Raw genomic sequence first — 19,800 nt, 5'->3', positions numbered from 1 at the left:
CAAAGTGGCCGAGGAAACCGGTAGGTGCGGCTGCACGTAAGATATTAACAATTGGCTATGAGTAAGCGACCGTACCGACGCTGTCCGAGTCTCGTACATCTGGAGACAGCGCACCACACAAAGTTTGGGGTGCGACGGAAAAAAGGGATAGAATACTGATTGCAAACCCGTTTTGGTTCGTCGAACCACGGAAAAGCGTACTCCCTCAGGTGAGAATTGACGCCTAGAGATGTCAAGAGCTCTAACGTCCGATACTCTTTTAATGGAAACAAGACATAATAATGTAGTCAACTTAAAAGACAGGAGTTTCAATGACAATATCTCGTTGTCTTCCCAAGAGGAAAACGTATCCAACACCCGGGAGACATCCCAAGTAGAATGGTACCTAGGACGAGGAGGACGTTTAAATTTAACTCCCCTGAGGAGACGACACACTAACGGATGTTTACCAACCGGTAACGAGTCCACCGGGCAATGATATGCCGAGATGGCGGATCTGTACACATTTAGAGAACTATAAGATTTTCCTATCTCAAAAGAATCCGCCAGGTAGTTCACTATGACTGGAACAGGTGCTTGAGTGGGATCAACTTGTCGTTGATCACACCAACGAACCCACAAGGCCCATGCAGATCGATACGCCGATCTAGTCCCGGGGGCCCAGGCCAAGGCGAGGAGATCTCTAGCTGATTGTGAAAGTTCGCCACCTGGGTCTGGCACCCCGAAACCAACCACGCTAGGAGCGTGAGATTGCCCTCCAGAACCAGAGGGTGAAGACCCTTGGCTGGATTCGTTAGGAGACGAGGTGAGTGCGGAATTAATCTGGGATAGTCCATTGACATCCCCAACAGGAGAGGAAACCACGGTTGCGTCGGCCACCATGGAGTGAGCAGAACCACCGTCGCTTTCTGAGTCGCAACTTGAAGAAGGACTCTGATAATCAGAGGGAACGGAGGGAACGCATAATGTGTCCCTGTCGCCCACTTCTGGCGGAGTGCGTCCACTGCAGACGCTTCCGGGTCCGGCCTCCAACTGTAAAATCGGGGTAACTGACAGTTGAGGCGTGAAGCAAACAGGTCCGTATGTAATGGGCCCCATAATTCTTGGAGCGCCAGGAAAACCGACCGATCCAGGGTCCAATCGCTGGAGTCGATCAAGTAGCGAGAAGTCCAGTCCGCCACCTCGTTGGCGACCCCTGGAAGATATTCCGCTATAGGAAAGATATTCCGGGACAGACAGAAATGCCAAAAGTCGGACGCAATGTCCGTCAAAATTCTGGATCTCGTGCCTCCCAGGCGGTTGACATATTGTACTGCCGCCACGTTGTCCATGCGTAATAATACGCAACAATTGGACCTCTGTCTCAGGAAGCTCCTGATAGCGAAAAACGCTGCCAGGAGTTCCAGAGCGTTGATATGGAGAAGAGATTCCTCTTCTGACCATATCCCTCCGGTGGAGTCTTGCCCGCAACGAGCTCCCCAGCCTTGGCGACTCGCATCGGATTCTATGATCACATCCGGACAGGAGTTGAATATCGTCCTGCCGTTCCATTCTACGGCATGACGCAACCACCAATGCAACTCCGACACCGATTCGGGACATAGTGTTACCTCGTCGGCGTACCGTAAACCCTGCCGGAGATGCAGGGTTTTGAGGCGTTGGAGTGCTCGATAATGGAGTGGAGCTGGGAAAATCGCCTGAATGGAAGCCGACAGTAAGCCGACTATCCGTGCGATCAGTCTCAAAGAAGTTTGACCCTTGCGTAAAACCGCTCTGATTTCCTTGCGAATCAGAGCCAGTTTTGATGTTGGTAGACGTAAAACGGCTAGTTGGGTGTCCACTAGAAAACCCAAAAATTCCATCTCTTGGGCCGGATGTAGCACCGACTTCTTGTGGTTGATGAGGAATCCTAATTCCTCTAACAGAGCCACTGTCCACTGCTTGTGTAGCAGAGCTTGAGACCTAGACCGTGCCATGATCAGTAGATCGTCCAGATATATTATGAGTCTCACCCCCCTGCTCCGAAGAGCAGCTACCACGGGTTTCATTAACTTGGTGAAACACCACGGGGCCGACGACAAACCGAATGGAAGGCAAGTGAATTGCCACATTCGGTCTCTCCACAGGAATCTTAGGAATCTCTGTGAGGAAGGGTGCATTGGGACGGTGAGATACGCGTCCTTTAGGTCGATTTTCACTAGCCAGTCTCCTGGCCGCAGAAGATCTCTTAATAGATGGATGCCTTCCATCTTGAAGTGACGATATGTCACATGCTGGTTTAGATCTCTTAAGTTTATCACCGGGCGATAGCCGCCGTCTTTCTTCTTGACTAAGAAGAGGTTGCTGACGAAACCTGGAGACTGGGGGTCTACTTCCAGAACAGCCCCTTTTGTCCGAAGTTCTAGTAGTTCCTCGTCTATGAGGGCTACATTTTGAACAGAAAACCGTATTGGTTGTGGAATAACATTTAGAACTGGCACAGACAGGAATTCTACGGTGTATCCCATCACCGTGTTGAGAACCCAGGCGTCTGCCGTAATCGTGGACCAGACGTGGGTAAAATACATTAGCCTGCCCCCCACTAAGGTATTTGGTAGTGAAAGTGGAAGGGTACTCACCAGTTGTCGGGCGTGACCTGGGATAACCACGTCCCCCGCGTCCTCTCCATGGTCGACCCCGGGGGGGGAAAAATGGTGCGGGTTGAGCCACTGGCAAAGCATACGGTTGGTGTACGGGCTGGTATTGTTGTGCCCCTGGTCTATTGTAGGGCCTGAAAGAAGCATTGCGGCCGGCAGATCGGCCTCTGCTTCTGCCGGCCTTGCCAAAAACCTTGACGGGTTGGCCCGCCTTCTTTAGTGAAGATTGGGCCTTGTCAAGGCTTGTGAAGAGGGACACAAATTTGTTGATATTCTTAAGTAAGTCCTCTCCAAACAACATTCCCTCGGCCGAGGGACCTGGTTCGCTCTCAGCTAAATGTGACAGTTGAGGCTCTAGTTTCATGAGGATTGATCTCCTCCTTTCAATTGAACAGGTAGTATTTGCACTACCAAGCATACACACGGCCCTTTGGGCCCAGCCTCTTAGTTGCTCCAAGTCGACCGGTTGGGCCGTGGAGGCCGCCTGTTCCGATAAATTTAGAATTTTGGTCAGTGGCCCTAACATATCCAAAATTCTGTCTTGGATGAGCTTAAAAGAACGCTCAATCCCTTTCTTTGCGTATCTACCGGACCGCGTCAGGTATTTGAGCAAGACGGGATCTATTTCCGGCGTTAATGTCACTTTTTTAGCAATAAAAGGTCTAGGGCATTCTGCCCGTAATTTGTTGCGATTGGACCGGTCGATAGCCCTTCTGGTCCAGAACTCTATATACTGAGCGACCTGAGGTAGCGGTGCCCAGTCTCCTGAACGTGGATGCGAAATAGCATCAGGGCTGAAAAATGGCTGCCCTAGTGTATCTAAAATCGCCTCGTTTGGCGTGCTTGTTGTGGCATCATCGAAGTCTGCCATGAGCCCCGCATCTGAGTCCGCAGACTCTGAATTATCATCATCAGCCATCTCCGATGCGGTAGATGAGTCATCATTAGAGGTGTCAAAAGAATTGGGTTTAGACCGTCTGGTGGTCTTATGCCTCTTTATTGTCTCCTTGAGGCCCAAGGGTCGTACTTGTTCAGATTGATGCGGGGCGTGACAGGCCGGGTTGGGTCCTGTCTGGGACATATTATTATCTTCCCCTGTCGGGGAGTCGAGTTGGGCTGACACGTGTTTCCGTTTAGAACGGGCTTTACCCCCTGTAGGTTGGATGCCCGATGTAGTGGCTTGTGGTTTAATAGGCAGAGTAGCTGATGCTAAAGCAGCTTGGACAGATTTGTTAATAAGGTCCTGAAGTTGTGAAGGTGACATAAATTGGGAAGCGTCTAGCTCCATAGTACCACCAGCAGTTCCAGACAATATGGGTACAGGGGTAACAAAATGATTATCTTCAGACATGATAGTATAATAAGCTACAAGTAGCTAGGATATAAATAGCGGTATCTATAGATAAGTCTATGAGGTAACAGACCCTGGGTCTATGCTACCTGTTCACACCGAGTTATGCTCACAGTAGTATTGACTAGGCAGGTAGAGAAGGAAGCCTACTACAAGATAGTTCGATTAAGCAATGTAGCCACAGGCACACAACAGACCGTACGCGATGCTGGCGCTCCCTCACTCCGTTCGCACAACACTGGCGGCGGGAAGAAGGGGCGTAAACCAGCTACAGGGTTCGCGGCCGTAGTCTCGCGAGACTCCGACCGCAAACGCTGTGATAGGTCGCGCGGCCTATGAGGTAAGCGAGAGTGTCCGGAGTGCGTCACAAAACCACGCCTCCGACACTCTGAGCCCGCGAAGAGAGGATCGCGGCGGGAAAAACTGGCAAGAAGACGCGCGAAGGCCCCCCCCCCAAGATGGAGTACGGTAAAGAACAGACTGAGAGAGAGGGGGGGGGGAAGGAAAGGAGGAGAGAAGATAAGGACAGTAAATAGGAGCGTGGAGGTGTGTGCGGTAAATGACACACAACCTGCACGCAGATGAAAGCTATATATTATATATATAGATGTGAAACCAATAAAACGTACAAAATAACAATATGAAAATCTTATATGAATGACCATATACAATAATGAAATTATATATATGATATTATAAATATGAAAATATATAACGTACAAATACTAGACAATATACTTAACTTGCTGCCAGAGCAGAAAGAAAGAGGAAGAGGATCTACAAGCAGCCCCCTTTTATAGCAGCCAGTCAGGCTAGGAGGGGAGGAGTGTACAGGGGACTGCTGGGAATTGTAGTTTTTTGTTTTGAAAAAATTGCATGATGTTTCTGCTATGAGCATTAAAGAAAGAAAGATTAATGCATAAGATATGAGCCTCCTGTCTGATATATAATTAGCAATTATAATACATAATGTACAGTTTTAAATGAGTGTATGATGGCATATTTTTGCACCTGTAATATACTTGCATGTCCTAGCCTGCCAGTGGGATTATTGACTGACGTCACAGCATCATAAGCCAACAATACACACACAGGTGCGCACACACAGTCTAGGGCCATTTTCCCATAACAGCACTTAGTACTGATACCATAAGACAACTTATGAAACCCCACAATTATCAGAATGAAGGAGCTGAGGCATCTGAAAGGCTTTCAGATATCTTTAACCAGCTTTCAAAGGACGCTAAGGCATTGATATCTTTTACTGCACAAGTACATGGATGTAAATCAAAAGGTTTAAAGGGGTACTCCGGTGGAAAACTTTTTTTTTTTTTTTAAATCAACTGGTGCCAGAAAGTTGAACAGATTTGTAAATTAATCCTTCCAGTACTTATTAGCTGCTGAATACTACAGAGGAAATTATTTTCTTTTTGGATCACAGAGCTCTCTGCTGACATCACAAGCACAGTGCTCTCTGCTGACATCTCTGTTCATTTTAGGAACTGCCTAGAGGTGCATATGTTTGATATGCGGATTTTCTCCTACTCTGGACAATTCTTAAAATGGACAGAGATGTCAGTAGAGAGCACTGTGCTGTGATGTCAGGAGAGAACTATGTGTTCCAAAAAGAATATAATTTCATCAGTAGTAATTTACAAATCTGTTTAACTTTCTGGCACCAGTTGATAAAAAAAAAAAAAAAAAAATTTTCCACTGGAGAACCCCTTTAAACAAAACCTTTTTAGGGGCCCTACTTCTTGTTCATGGGCATTTACCAGTTCAAGTGAAAGTAAAACAAAGGACTTCTTTTAGCTGCAATATCTGATTTCTTGTAAAGACACACTAGCATCCGGCTAAAGTGAAAAGAGAACTAGTTATCTGCTGCTTCACCTAGGGAAATGTGTTCTTTTTGTCATTTTCATTTAGGATCTAAAAATGTCACATTCGTTGCATACAATATTACTGACACTTCAAAACCTGTAAGAGTGATCGTGTAGTATGTGACTTAGTATGTCCATGTGGTCCTTGTCCAGCATGACCTCTCTTCATTAGTGTTAGGGAGAATTTAAACTCCCAAAAAATGGGCAACAGCCCTGATGGCTTATTGAGAATATGAGATAGTGTCACAGTAGTGAAACCACACAGTTGCTGTTTGCCATCATCGAAAGAGTCTTTATCCTACATAATGGAGGAGATCGGAGTAAACTTCTATTGCAATGTAAAACTGAATGTAGTTTACATTTAAATGCATTAATGCCTTAAAGGAGTATTCCGGGATATTTTTTTTATTTGACAATGCTACAGGGGCTGTAAAGTTAGTGTAGTTCATAATATAGTGTCCGTACCTGTGTGTGACGGTTTTCTCACATATATATATTTATACTATACATGCTTTAAATAATACTAACAGAACACTAACACATATTACCATCACATAGTGGCTAAATATTACAATATGTTTACTGAGAAAGCAATCATACAAAGACCAATATTACCACCATACAGAGAATATATACTGATGACACCAGCTCTACATAGGCATTCTAAAGACAAAATAAGTGAAAACAGTACAGTTAAATCCACCATCCTAAATCTCCTATTTTTGACAAAGACTACCATGAAGACTTCTTTAAGCTTCCCCCATCTCAACATAAATTCCCCATCCATAATGCACCAAACAGTAATTGTGCCCTACCTAGATGATAATAGTGACCCCATTTGTGCTACGCCCAGTAACAGTGCCCATCTTATGCCCCCTTATAGCAATAAGGCCTAATTTGTAAAAATCCTGCTTTTTATGTGTCTTACACAATAAGGGCTTCCTGTGTGTCCCTACAAAAGCAATGTTTCACCTTTGTGCTTCAGACAGCAGTAGTCTCTCTGTTGTGCATCCCCAATTAATAGTGCATCCTTCACACCACTGAAAAAAACTTACACTGACCTAATCTTGTTACCAATACTTCCTGTCTGCCAAGCATCTGTACCCCTTAGCATGACTGCAGTGTCTCATAGACTATCCTGTGGACTACAAGAGTTAATTCTAGGACAAGGAGCTTATGCCAGCTATGAGTGCCAGGGTTTGCCCCTGAGACCGCGGTCCCCATAGCAGCTGCTATGGCTTCTCCAGTGATAGTTCAGCCACTAATATCAAACATAAATAATAAAGCAAGTTTGCACATTGTATTGATTAAAATATTCCTACCAATATGTATCTATGGTTACAGACCACCAAGAAACCCAGTGTAGTTTGATAAGGTAGTCTTAGCACCATTTGTCAACTTTTTCTTGCTAACATACATAGATTAGCAAGCACAAGGAGACAGAAGAACTATCAGTGTAGGGTCACAATTGTCAAGATTTGTTTTAAAAGATGAGATTATTGGAGCAACAAAACATAGTTACAAAGGTTATTATAGCCTTTAAATGGGCACTGTCAAATCCAAAAACTTTTGATATGTTGTAAAGCATGCAAAACCAATAGGTTTTGCAATTGCTTTCATTAGAAATGTTTCAGTATTTCATACTGAAAAAGCCAGTCAAACAACTGCCCCCCCCCCCTGCCTGCTTGGACACATACTAGTCCTTCTGTGTCCATGCGTCATGGACACACTTCCTTGATTGACAGCTGTGAGCGCAGTGCTCACAGCTGGAGGAAAAATCCTCCCACTGTCAGCTTGTGTCCCGCTACTGTCAGTGAGGACAAGCTGGGAGTTGTAGTTTTGCTAATGCTAGGGGAGAGGTAAGCAGACAGCATACTGAGGGAGGGGGCAGAGACCTGCACAGTGAGGCCACGCCCCCTCCCTTTGAGAGGAATTCAGACTAGTGAGGTAAATTAAAAGTGTAATAAATAAATAAAGATGTTAGACACATAAAAATTAGATGCACATGGTCAGATGTGCATGGTCAAATGTTATTTTGTTGGATCTGACGGGTACGCTTTAAGCATTATGGGTGTATTTTCAGATTTAAAGGCAGTCTGTCACCAGCGTCTCCCACACTAATCTGACGGTACAGGGTAAGAGTGTGGGTGACTGATTCCAAGACTGTTTAACTTTTTTTCCTATGTGGCCTCATTCCTGGGTTATGCCCAGAAATCCAAATAAGCAAATGAAGTTTTTTGGTGCTTTGACAACACACTCAGACCCTTGGTGAGCTCTTCTGCCAGCCCGGCTTGGCCCTGTGCAATGCCCATTTCATAAATATTCCTAACCTGAGCTCCATTCTATACAGGGAACATGTAACTCTACATCTGCCCCGCCCACTCCTATCACATAATTATCATCATAACAGGTCCTTCAGTCACATTCTCTTCTCTACTGCACCACCTCCCACATGTACTGGTAACATGATTGTGACATCATCACCCGTGTGAACGTACCCTTAAAATGTAACTGTGATTTTAGGTATCTTTTCAGGATAAGCTGTCATGTGTGTAAACATGAGGAGTAACACTATTTCTGCTACAAACCCTCAGATGTTCCACTAGAATATAGATCAGTCTGACCTGTGAATCCAGCACCTCCCATTAGACAGAAAGCCTGCAGAGCCTCAGTCTGTGTTCCTAGCTACACTTCGTCCCTACCCTGTCCATAGACTTGTATGGGCAGTGTAACCTGACCTCAGTGCAGCTTTTGTGGAAGGAGTCCTGAAGAAGGAAACATATTTCTCTGATAGGATATAATACAGAGTTTCTTATAATCACTGGTACTACTGATTTATGCAAGGTTGTTTGAAATGACAGATACACTTTATATTTTATCCCCCATACACAGGATAGGGTATAAGTATTTGATTGCGGGGGTCCAACTGCTGGGATTCTCCACAATGAGGCTCCAGTTTTTAGAGAAAGTGTGTGCTGTAGACTATACAATAGAATATACTCACCATGCTAAGTATGGCTCTAATCTAGTGCGTTCCCCTGTTGGCGTGCTCTCTCTGCTCTGCTGATGACATGGGAACAACCACAGGGCTTAAACAGAGGCACCAGAGCAGACCAGAGTACCAGAGTGCTGGCACTGGACACCACAATTTTCTTGAATTCCCTGCCCCCCACCCCCCCCCCCCCCCCACCTCCCCAATAGACTAATTTGTTTGTTTTGTTTTTAACCGGAAAACCCCTTTAAGACATCAAACTAAACTGAAAGTCATGTAACTTTGACATTCAGAAACTGACTTACAGTTGTCAAAAAAGGTCATTGCTTTAACAATATTCAAACATAAAAAAAAAAAGCAATAAAAGTATGATATACTCTGGTAATTAGTGGCAGCAATACTGAATCTAAAACTGAGCATTTATGGTAAGATCAATAAAAAGATGTGCTAGCTTTAATTACATTGTTTCACAAAAAATCACAAATTGCGGTTGAGGTCTTTTCATGTCATGTCACACCACTGGGCCCCAGATTAACCCTCTCCCCCCCCCCCCCAGTAAACAGGTAGTACCCCCAGATTACCCCTCCCCCCCCCAGTAAACAGGTAGTACCCCCAGATTAACCCCCTCCCCCCAGTAGGAAGGTAGTACCCCCAGATTAACCTCCTCCCCCCAGAAGGCAGGTAGTACCCCTAGATTAGACCCCCCCCGGCTGGTACCTCTGCTGCTGCTGTTGCCAGGAATTCAGGGCAGAATCTTCCCCAGTCCCCAGATAAGGCCTTTCACAGTGTGTAATGCACGGTAATGATGTTTGCGCACATCACGCTCTCTGAATACCTAGGGCCGGCATCAGGACGTAGTAACGCCGGCCCTTGAATTCTGGGAGCGTGACGTGAGCAAACGTCAATACGAAGCCGACGCACGTAGCTGTACGACACTTAACTGGGGCGGAGACATCCTGAGTTCCCGGCAACTACAGGTGAGCTGGGCACAAAAATAGGAGCCGAAGGCCGAGTGGCATTAGTCTCTGCCTCCCGCTCCAGGCTCTCGCACTGCTGACCCTGCTAGCTGACAGGGCGAGCTGCCGAACCGGGAGAGGGGCAGGAGGACGGCCCGGCACAACAAGCACCGGCTCTGCTCGGGACCCCCGGCCAGCTCGGGGCCCCAAGCAGTTGCTTGGTTTGCCTGTACTGTAGTGACGGGCCTAGGCATAATTTCACTTCTCCAGTCTCGGAAACACAGAGGTTTCTTAGACTGGAGCAGCAGCCTGGCATAGAATGTCCTTTGGATAGGGGATAATATGTCTATGGCTGGAATACCCCTTTAAAACCATTAATATGGAGTTGTGTCCCCTTTTGTTGTGGCTACAACCTCCTCCAATCTTCCGGAGAGGCTTTCCATTTTATTGTGTGTTTTGGGGTATTTGTATCCATTGAGCAAAGAGAATTTGTAATGTTATGCTTCTCACCAGAGAAGTGAAGCCTCTCTGCTACAATTGCTTTGACACTGGCTAAACTAGGATGCAGAGTTTAAGGAAACTCCCTGTACTGTACTGGGGTTTTCCAGTCAGATTCCAATGTTGCAATCCCTAGAATTGTCACTGATTGGTGGCAAGTGCTCTGTAAAAAAGATTGTTAACAGGCCACAAGACCAGAGCAGACTCATAGAAACCAGACAACACCAAAGGTCAAGACATGAGTATAATGAAGGCTGAGGTCTGGCTCTGAACAACAAAAGGAACAAATGGCAGACATAAATACACATAAACCTAATATTCACTAAAAGAATTAAGTGACTAAGAGATCAAGCACTTTCATTGGCTGAGAAGGTCTCACTCACAATCAAGGATTAAAGTCATGCCAAAGGTGTTCGATGTTTGGCCTCTATGGAAGCCACACGAGTTCCTCCATTCCTCAGCAAAACATACCTTTATATGCCTTGGTTTGTGCAATGGGGTACAACCATGTCAGAACAGGAAAATGCCTTCACCATACTGTTGCCACAAACTAGGAAGCATTCAATTGTCTAAACTGGCTTTGTATGCTTTCCTATCAACATCATCCCCCCTTGGACTACATTCTTGCTGATACAGCTAATGCTTGGCATTGTGCATGGGGATGGTAGGCAGCTCAACCATGGAAACCCATTTCATGAACGTGTGCACAGTTCTTGTGCTGATGTAACTTCCAGATGCAGTTTGGAACTCTGCAGTAAGGTGTACAACATTGCAACAGAGTTTTTTTATGCTTCAAGCTTTAGGACTCAACATTCATATCTAGCTCTTGTGGCTAAACTGTTATGTTATGCCTAGACGCTTTCATCTCACCAAATGTCACGTTATGGGCTCCGGGCGCACACGCTGGCCGTCAGCGCATGGTCTTGTTACCTGCTGCTGCCGGTGGGGCTGGGATTCGCATCGCGGAACATGCCCGAATGTGAATCTCAGCCCGTCACTCACCTGCTGCTTCTCCTGCCCCGCCTCTGCCTCTCTGCTCTGGCGCACGTGTCCTCATTCCCTAGGGCTTTAAGATTTAAAGGGCCAGTGCGCCCATTAGTGAAGTAATACCTGTGGCTCATTGATAAATTCATCCACCTCCCACACTTCTCTACCGGATCTTTGTTGCCCTAGTGGCTGAGAGAAAGCGTTCCTGAGAGTTGCCTTGCCGTGTATCATACACTTTGCCCCGTGACCTGACCTTGCTCCTTTGCCGCCTGCCTACTTACCACTTGCTACATTCCTGACTATGCAACTGTGCCGCCAGCCCTGACCTTCTGCTATCCTGACCATGAGTTGCCTTATCCCACCTGTGCCTCGAATATCCTCAGCCACCTGTGTGGTTGAGCCATGTCATGGGTAGCAACCTGGGTGCCGCCTGCTGTAGCAAGTCCATCCCGCTTTGTGGCAGGCTCTGGTGAAAACCAGTGGCACCTTAGACTCTGCTCCCTGGTACGGTCCGAGTCATCTACTACACAGGTCCGGCAGATCCACTATCATCAGTGTTCAGTCTACTGAAACGTGAGTGTTACAGTAAGATCCGGCCATGGATCCCACTGAGGTATCTGTGCATGAAATAGCGGGTCTTCCCTCCATTGTGGTACATCAGTCTCAGCAATTATTAGTGCAACTTATCCAACTGTCTGCTATGATGCAATAGCTATTGGCCTTGCAGCAACAACATCAGCAGGTACCGCAACCTGGCCCAATCCCACCACCAGTTCCTGCAGTGTCTTCTGGCTCCCAGCTACATCTGCCTTTACCTTCTAAATATGATGGGGATTCCAAGTTATGCAGAGGCTTTGTCACACAGTGCTCCATGCACTTAGAGCTTATGTCTGAACAGTTTCCGATATCCTGTATCCTCTTGTATCCTCCAATTTGTTGGCCTTCTTGGTAGAATTTTGCAATGTCTTTGAGGAACCAACATGTGCCTCTTCTGCTGAGACAGCTTTGCTGAACCTCTGTCAAGGGAATTCTTCCGTTGGTGACTACGCGGTTCAATTCTGCACTCTAGCCTTGGAACTTGCATGGAATGATGAGGCCTTCTGTGCCACATTCAAAAAAGGACTGTCAAGCAGGATTAAAGATGCCCTCGCAGCACGTGATCCTCCATCTTCTTCTTTGACTGAACTTATCCACTTGGCCACACGCATTGATGTGCGTTTTGCTTAGAGACAGGAGGAACTGCACTTAGTGAGGGAACCTACTCGAACACAGAAATATTCTCGCCTGGCACCCCTGTTTCAAAGTTCACCTCTTCAGTATTCTGCACCTCCTGCCAAAGAGGCTATATACGTACGTGGGAGAGGCATCCCTGAGTGTGAATACTACCTCTCCACACTTAAATATTTCTGTACAAGTCTTCGCTTCAGCCAAATCTTCCTTCAGTGCTACAGCATTTTTGGATTCTGTATCAGCAGGTGACTTTATTAATGCTTCTTTCCACAAGAATCATCTTCCTGTCACTCGGCTTGCCAAGCTCTTGTTTATCTCCTGTTAATTGACAAAATCTGGACTGTGTGGTTCACTTCCATACAGAATCTATCGTCATGCAAGTGGGTGTATTGCATATAGAAAAGATTGAATTCTATGTTCCGCCACACTGTACTTCAGAGATTCTTCTTGGCCTTCCTTGGCTGCAACGCCTTTCTCCGCAACTGGATTGGAGAACTGGAGAAATCATTCGCTGGGGAAATCCTGGCAAAATCTTTGCCTGTAACCAGTTCAGCCTAAATTTGTTTCTCTTCCTCCTTTACCTGGCCTGCCGCCACCTTACCAAAATTTCTCTGACGTATTCTGCAAGAAAAAGGCTGAGGCTCTGCCTCCACATCATCCTTACGACTGCCCTAATTGATCTTCTGCCTGGGACCACTCCTCCTCAAGGAAGGATATACCCTCTATCAGTTCCTGAGACCAAAGCTATGGCTGAGTATATCCAGGAGAATCTCAAAAAGGGATTTATCCATAAGTCCTCTTCTCCTGCTGGAGCTCGTTTCTTCTTTGTAGGGAAGAAGGATGGCTCCCTCCATCCATGCATTGACTACAGGGGACTTAACAAAATCACAGTCAAGAACTGTTAACCGCTACCTGCTACGTTACACATTCCCAATTCCTTACACGTCTCTCTCCTCAAGCCTCTTGTCATAAACTGGTTTTCTCAAAAGAATCTTGTCCCCACACCTGTCTCCAGCTCTACTGACGTCTATAAAGTTAAAGAGATTCTTGCCAGTAAAAAACCGTGAGAGGTAAAAAAAAAATTCTGGTCGACTGAGAGGGTTACGGTCCTGAGGAGAGATCTTGGGAGCATGAGGAGAATATCCTGGAACATGACCATCTCAGGAGTTTTCTGAATCATAAAAGGAGAGGGAGACCAAAGTGGGGGATACTGTTACGTTATGCGCTCCGGCCGCACACGCTGGCCGTGAGCGCATGTTCTTGTTACCTGCTGCGGCCGGCGGGGCTGGGATTCGCATCGCGGAAAATGCCCGTGTGCGAATCCCAGCCTGTGCTTCTCCTGCCCCCACCTCTCCCTCTCTGCTCCGGCGCACGTGTCCTCGTCCCCAGGGCACGCATGCACCGGAGCTTTAAGATCAAAAGGGCCAGTGCGGCTTTTAGTGAAGTAACACCTGTGGCTCATTGATTCCTCCACCTCCCACACTTCTCTACCTGATCTTTGTTGCCCTAGTGCCTGAGAGAGAATGTTCCTGAGAGTTGCCTTGCCATGTATCATGCCCTTACTCCATGACCTGACCTTGCTCCTTTGCCGCCTGTCTACTGACCACTTGCTACGTTCCTGACTGAGCTTCTGTGCCATCAGCCCTGACCTTCTGCTATCCTGACCACGAGTTGCCTTATCCCACCTGTGGCTCGAATCTCCTCAGCCATCTGTGTGGTCGAGCCGTGCCATGGGTAGCGACCTGGGTGTCGCCTGCAGCAGCAAGTCCATACCGCTTTGCGGCGGGCTCTGGTGAAAACCAGCGGCACCTTAGACTCCGCTCCCTGGCACGGTCTGAGTCATCTACCACACAGGTCCGGCGGATCCACTATCATCAGTGTTCCAGAGACGTGAGTGTTACACCAATAATAATACTTACACTGGGCAAGGAATAATTTAGACAGAAATTTTATTAGGTGGTTTCCTATAACAGTACCAATGTTTGTCTATGAGATTTTATGCACCTGTCTGCAATGAGTGTGGCTGAAACATCTGAATTTAACAATTCCGCAAGTGGAAATTCAGAAGTGTGAATGGGAGTGCGGAATCCCATAGAAGTCTATGGGCTTTAATTTGAGGCAGAATACCACAAGCGGAAATTCTGCCATGTGAATAGACCCTTAGACAGCGGGCACTCTACATGGACTATATTTTAAAGAGACAATGGTGTCACTCCTGATGCACTAGCCACTTTATATTATATTTTATTGAGGTTGGTTTTGTATATTGTTTATAATTATATATACTGTGTCTGTATTCTTTCATCTTGTTAAGACGCTGGTCTGTGTCATCATCCCCATATACTTACCTTGTAATTTGTACCTTATCATGGTCATAATTGTTGCAGCAGTGACGCCTCTTGTTGTCCTTGTTCCCCTGCTGTGTATGTTTTTCCCCCCTCCACCATTTTTTTTTTTATTCAATAAAATTTGTATTTTAATTTTCCTGATAAAGTGACTCCATTGTCTCTTTAGTATGCATTCTATTCAGGAGTTCATATATGAAGCCCCATATCTTCCCAGTTCACCTTGTTATACATTGTTGCCTGCATTAGATTACTTTATATGGTTTTTTGGTAGAACTATTTAGGCAGTGTGCTATTTGCTTTACCATTTTATGGACTATATTTTGTGATGTGCTGCTCTTTTGTTCTTTTTTGTCTAGATAGATAGATACTTGAAAGGTATAAAAGTAGTATGTGCTCCTGAGAGCAAAGAAAGCTTGGATAAAATATTGTAAAGAAGATGTCACACCATATCATCCACTGAGCTGTATTGTTGCCTCAGCAGAGGAGGCCTCGAGCAGGAAAACACTTTTCCCAGTATCTTCTTCTAAATAATTTGCCTCATTGATCAAGAGTATAGAATATCTTTCACTGAACCTTTTATCACAATGGGTCAGAATAACATTCAGCAGTATCTACACATATACAACAGTGTAAGCGTGGGGCATGTGAATATAATAGTGAATGGTTAGGCCTGTGTGACTGTGTTTCATCCAACTATTTCCAGTTTAATCTACAGCCATTACAAATATAAATTAGTCATTTATTCCAGGTCATAAAAAGACTTTCATTTGATATCTGCTTTCTGCACAGAACATTTAGCAGGTATCATATAGTAATTCATCAGCTATTTTACAAGCTACATATTCCGGAAAAATTCTTCTTAAGCAAAAATGATGAAATAAATGTTAATGTCTGCTACCTGTTATACAATACAGCTTGCTATACCTAGGTTTTCCTTTAGGGATTGCACCAGCCACTTTGTATCGCTCTGTCTTGGATCTCTGTGGATTCTTGTGATGATTTGCAAGTGTGAAAATGTGCACATCTTCTAGCTTTAATAATTTTCAGTTTTAATACTTTAATAAAGGTTACATTAAAGAGAATCTAAAAGTGGGTTCACCCGTCCAGTTCCACAGATACCATTTTTTTTTTAGCAGGCATTGCTATTCTGAAAATGGCCGGCCTTGAACAATGATGCAGGACCCATCAAATCCAGCATCCCTGCCTTCATCCCCTCTGGTCCGATATGCCTGCCAGCCTTATGAATATTCATGCCCTTTTGCCCATATGAGTGCGAGGTGGGCTGGCATATCGAAGCAAAGGGAAAGGAGGCAGGGAAACTGGGTACGCCACTCCTCCAGATTAGTAATGCTGGTTAATACAACAGGTATCTCCAAAACCGGGCCATGGACCCCAATAAATTATACCTCATTGCAATCAGGTTCACCTGAACTATGACCCTTTTTTATTGGGTTTAGTGTGGGGGAACCTGCTGTCAGTTTCCCTTTAACTTACATACACTTGTAACAGTACTCCACCCAGGTTAACTTGAATTATGCACAGATCAATATCTGTGTTTAATTCAATTATCTTTATAGTGACCACTTTAACTCAGCACAGGTTTATTCTAACTTAAAGTTCAACAAGAAGGACTCAAACTTTTCTCTTTACACAGTAGAACACTCACTAAAAACTTGCCCTACACTTTCCCTCTTATTCACACCAGTCCATTGATTTCTCAGACCTGTGAAAAGAGAAAAAAAGAGGGGAGAGGACAGCGCCTTTTGTGTTATCCAAGACACCAAGACCCCAGGAGGGACTGGGAGAGAGACGTCTCTATAAAATGGCCGCTCACCAGATAAATATTAAAACAGGCATATCACCCCTTAGGGGTACTTAAGATGGAGACAGGAGCAAACTGCAAGGCCCAGGGTCCAACAGGAGAGGATAGGATCTTTTCCCATGTAGTCAGGAAAGAAGCAAGAAAAAACTGAACCTTTCTAGGCGCTGTTCGCAAATCCAGGACAGTGAAACACAAATGTGTATGAAAAAAGTGCCAGGAGGCACTATATTTATTAATATACTTCCAATGATGCGTTTCGGAGGGTATTTCCTCCATCCTCAGACTGCCAATCTGAGGAAGGAGGAAATACCCTCCGAAACACATCATTGGAAGTATATTAATAAATATAGTGCCTCCTGGCACTTTTGTCTTATACATTTGTGTTTCACTGTCCTGGGTTTGCGAACAGTGCTTAGATAAGGTTCCGTTTTTTCTTGCTTCCTTCCAATGATTTTTCAGGGCTGGACAAACAAGTATTTCTCCAGTTAATAGAGCAGCCAATCTCTCCCTTCTCACAAGTCACTCAATCTCTCTCTTAAAGAGTACCTGTCACCGAATAAAACTTTTAATATAGTGTTCCTTGTGAAATTTGCAGACACTTTCCCATTCACTAGCTTTTTAAAATGATCAACATAAATACAGTGGACCTCATTTACTAAAGTCCAACCGACTCTTTTTCTCGGTTATTGTGCCAAAATTTAAGTCGCAACGTCTGTGCGACTAATTATGCAACCAAATTTTAGTCGCACAACCTACATTTTAGAAAACACTCGAAGTGTTTTTTTTTCACTCTGAAATGGGCGTGTTTTATGCAAAAATTGGCGTTTTACCGATAAAAACAAAAAAATACTCGGAGTACTTCCAAAATCACTCGAGAAACAGGGTGAGTTTGCCTCACACAATAAGCGACAGCCAAGAAGCTGAGTGAAATTCCAAAAATGGAGTGATTTCTAACAAGGGACTGTTTACCATTGTGTTTTGTGTGAAAGTAACTTGGTTTCTAACCGGAAAACATTTTGTACAGTTAAACACTTTTATGAATAAAGTATTTAATGAATAAAGTATTTAATGTTTGGGTGCTTTTTTGTTACATTATAACACCTGAATAATTTTAATTAATGAAACCATTTATAAACAAACTAGTCCAAAACCTTTTGACTCACACAAATACATTTTTATTTATAAATGGTCTTTAAGGTCCAAAAAAAGTTTGTTTTACGTGTTCGGAGTTTGTGCGACACAATTGACTGGTGCGACACAAAAAAACATGCGACAGAAAAATAACCAACATGTGCTACAGATTAGTAACTAAGCCTGGAAAAAAATGGAGTGATATAGAAAACACTCCACAATAAACACTCCACTTTTAGTAAATGAGGGCCAGTATGTTTAAAATGTAATAGAAAAAACGGCCACTAGGTTGCTCTGTTCTGTTCCCTGCCACAATTAATACAGTGAGTTTGGTCTCCTCCCGGCCTGTTCAGGAGACCAAACTCAGGAAGTGCTTTTCTGCACAGAGCCTCATTGAAAGCTGCAAAGAGCCTCCCTGAAAGCTGCACAGAGCTTGAGGTCATCTATGCAACGATGTGAGGGGGCGAAAGTGTTCCCCCAGCAGGCTTCTTATAGGGGCAAGTTGCGGGAATTCCCACAGGGGGGACTTTCCCAGAGAAAAATTCCTCGGCGTTTGGTGTGAAAGCGCTTCTCCGTTGCGGCAATAAGCTGGCAGAAACTTCGTAAATTCGAAGGGGGGGGGGGGTTTATTATACAATCGGGTTACAAAAAGCAAAAAAGAAAAGAAAATGAAAAAGAATAGCAAAATTAGGACGACATGTTTCAAAAGGGTATCCCTTTCTTCCTCAGATCCCAGGAAGAAAGGGATACCCTTTTGAAACGCATCGTCCTAATTTTGCTATTCTATTTCATTTTATTTGCATGCGGGGGCGTCCCGCGATGCAGATCCCAGCCCTTCCGGCAACAGAGACATGACTGCACGCTCACGGCCAGCGTGTCTGGCTGGAGCGAGGCTGTTACACTCAAAATATGTAGATATGTGAATATAACAGAAAGTAATGTCCATTGTGTCTACTACCCCACACACCAGCTGTAATAACAGAAATAGGGCTAGGGCTTTTAACAAATATGACTTTGCTTAGGCTCATACATCATACATTTGTAATACATGGATGACAAGGTGTGAGTTCTGTTTCCCAGACCTGTAATTTAATACTAAATGACAAAAAAAAAACATAAAACAAAAAGCTTGCACCTGAAGTCTGCCGCCTCTGTGACCTTAGTGATCCAGTATCCATTACTTAAGCATTAGCTCAATAGCCGTAGGCTATACCTGTTCCTGTTTATGCTCCAACTTAAAAGCTTCAATTTCATTTTAGAGCAGAAAAAACATGAGAACATTTCAATTCTAGCAAGTTTTAGATAATTATTTTAATGTTGTGTCACTTTAGGAATACACTAAAAATGCAGGTGTATGTTCACCTTGAATCTTAGAATATAAAACCATTTAGCACATATATAAGAAACAGAGGCTTCCTGGGTCAAGTGGAGAATAACTTGTTTTGTATTGCTTCTACCACATACCCAATGGCATGTACACAAACTACACAGAGATTGCAGGGAGCTGTAGAGTTCTGTGCAATGTAGTAAAGGCGATGCTTTTAGGGATGAATATTTCCATACATTGGGAGTCCAATGAAGAATGCCATAAATGCAATGAAAATGTATTCAATTCTAGCCATAGAGAGGTCAAATAGACACCCAAGTACCCAGAGGTCAAGTCCTGGGAAAAAAGTGCGGGAACTCCTGCAGGACTCCTGCAAATGGAAACAGTGTTCCTGCTGTGGAAAAAGTGCAGGAACTCTGTTCCCATGTGTTTCTGTACCTCCACTCCACGTATAAAGCTTTAAAGGGTTACTCCACTGAAAAAACATTTTTTTAAATCAAATGATGACAGAAAGTTAAACAGATTTGTAAATTACTTCTATTAAAGAATTCATAATCCTTCCAGCACTTATAAATTGCTGTATGCTCCACAGGAAATTCTTTTCTTCTTGAATTTCTTTTCTGTCTGACCACAATGCTCTCT

The 19,800-nt window shown here is 44.6% G+C and overlaps 1 protein-coding gene across 2 annotated transcripts in view; it reads right to left on the bottom strand.

Moving 5' to 3' along the window:
- DIPK1C (divergent protein kinase domain 1C) overlaps positions 1-19,800 on the bottom strand; it is a 91,330-nt gene that overhangs the window by 55,126 nt on the left and 16,404 nt on the right. The window lies entirely within an intron of this gene.

Source organism: Hyla sarda, chromosome 5 (assembly GCF_029499605.1).
Source record: "Hyla sarda isolate aHylSar1 chromosome 5, aHylSar1.hap1, whole genome shotgun sequence".
NCBI classification, from domain to species: domain Eukaryota; kingdom Metazoa; phylum Chordata; class Amphibia; order Anura; family Hylidae; genus Hyla; species Hyla sarda.
This window is presented reverse-complemented; position numbering and strand designations above follow the sequence as displayed.